At 31.1% G+C, this 2,387-nt stretch overlaps 1 non-coding gene across 1 annotated transcript; it reads right to left on the bottom strand.

Moving 5' to 3' along the window:
• Positions 1-1,094: 1,094 nt before the first annotated feature.
• Positions 1,095-1,166, bottom strand: Trnae-cuc. The gene has a single exon. It is a non-coding gene; the product is annotated as a tRNA-Glu (tRNA).
• Positions 1,167-2,387: the final 1,221 nt, after the last annotated feature.

Below are 2,387 nucleotides of genomic sequence, written 5' to 3' on the forward strand. Positions count from 1 at the left end.
AAGTTGGTGCTCCAGTGATGTTCAGAAAATTTTCACTATATTCAATAGGTGAAATGGAGCACGTAATTAACTTAGATGTTTACTTTGCACCATTATTTTTTACAGTATAAATTTGAGGAATGAAAGCAGAAGATTAGTCGATATAAATAATTGGAGACGTAAATGTCGTTTTGTCTACATTTTATTGCTGCAAAAATGGTGTTCGTCCATATTATAAATATACATCCCGAAGATAGAGTTGCGTAATCTCAGCTATGGCTATAGTTGTGATTGGACAGAGTGAACAAGACCACACTAAAAAAAAATAGAAATGATAACGACTATTTCAAATGCCACTGAGGCATACTGAGAGCGAGGAAATACGACGACTGTATTGCTGAGATTCATGTTTGGTAGGAATGTCGTGATTCCTTTTAATGTGTACCTTTTCTAGATTTTATAGCTTCAACAGTTATTAAGAAATCACACTCTGCTTGGAAAGTAAAGATAAATTCAATTTATTTTCGAGTTTCTAAGTCAATGTATTTAGAATACTAAAGTGAATGGCTCAGTTGTTTTATTTTTTATATAATAATACTCAACAGAATATGTTTGCTAATCATAGTTTATGATGCATAACAGATATAGGCTTCACTTTTGTGAATTGGTCAGTTGTTTTATGTTTTATATAATAATACTCGGTAGAATATGTTTGATAATCAAGGTTTATGATGTGTAAGAGATGTTGGCATCACTTTTGTGAATCGTTTAGTTCTTTTATGTTTTATATAGTAATACTCAACAGAATATTGTTACGTCTCCGTTTGTTAATTAACTTTCCGTAACTTTGTTCCGACGAAACTTTAGCGACACAAGTCCTTACTTAATAAAACTGGTTGATTCTTTCCGAATACAACTTTACTTCGAATTATTATTTCTGATCCCCGTAGAAATAATTAGTTGAGCGGCTTTATGCCCGTAACTATTCGATTTCAAGTCATACATGAAACCTTAACTTCGTCAGAAAAAAATTAAATAACACTCTTATAAAACTATGTATGTTCCATAAACATGTATGAAAGAAGCCAGTTGGTTTAAACTCAAAGAGAAACACGTTCCCATGCCGGGAATCGAACCCGGGCCTCCTGGGTGAGAGCCAGGTATCCTAGCCACTAGACCACATGGGATATTTTTCATTTTCTTTCACAATGTCTTTCATCTATGCACTAAGAGTAGCATCTATTCCGGAGTTTTAGAATGATTAAAACCCTATATATAAGCCAAGCGCTTTCGAAAGGCGGATCTTCCTTTTATGGGGAAAACTGGGAATGGTTCCTGAAGAAGAAAGGTCCACCTTTCGGAAACTCTCGGATTATAAGGTTTTTACCATTTCGTACCTAGACTTATTGAACCTACGTGTTTTTCTGACATCATGAATATTCCGGATTTATTATACGATGGCAATCCAAAATATGACGTAACTTGTTTACGATACATAGCTATTTATTTGATTTGAATTTCATTTCACGAAAACTTCAGACCACAAATTAAATTTTAGTAAAAGAAACAAATCCTAGATAAACGAAGAATTTGTAAAAGTACATTTGTATTTTTCTGTATATACATACTACGTCACAATTCACTGGTTGAAATTCTTAACGTGAAATATAAAGCAACGGGAAAATGTCTCACGGCAAAATCTTCCCTTTCTTTTAATCGAACCAGAGCTTCCAAGTAAGAGTCTTGAATCTACCACTAGACCAGTTTGGAATAAAGATTTAATTACCTTAACCATGATGTTTATAAAAGTAATGTTTGTATATTTTAATTCACATTATCAACCAACAGACTGAAATATTTTGTTGTTAAGATAAGTTATACGAAATATATTAATTGAAGATCCTTTTTTTCCCTAAGAGCTTCAAGTGTCCTTTACTAACACCTTATTATCTGATTAAAATATATTAGAACAGATAGAAATTCATTTTCTAATTTTCCCAATAACCAGATTTCTTCTATGGTATTTTGACTTGAAATTAATATGTTATTTTTCTGAAAATAGAATTATCTTGTGCTAGCTTCAAAAAGTGAAAACAAAATTTAATTACTTTCATAATAAACACGAATATTTCTTTTCTCGCATATTTTTATCTTCAGTACTTTAATATTTTTGAAACTAATGTATACCTAAGATATTCTTAGAAATTAAACTCCCACATTAAGCTTATGGTTAGTTAGTTGCGATTTAAAATAATCGATCTAATTTATTAACGATCTTAAAGAATTTGACTGCAGAACGTGAAATTTATTTTCCGAATCATTAAGAGTAGAAATAAACCTTTAGAGAAATACAGGTGTTTGTTAAGATATAAAGTTTATTTTTAAATGTCATGCTACAAAAAAAAAAG

Source organism: Limulus polyphemus, unplaced genomic scaffold (genome assembly GCF_000517525.1).
Source record: "Limulus polyphemus unplaced genomic scaffold, Limulus_polyphemus-2.1.2 Scaffold4976, whole genome shotgun sequence".
Taxonomy (NCBI): domain Eukaryota; kingdom Metazoa; phylum Arthropoda; class Merostomata; order Xiphosura; family Limulidae; genus Limulus; species Limulus polyphemus.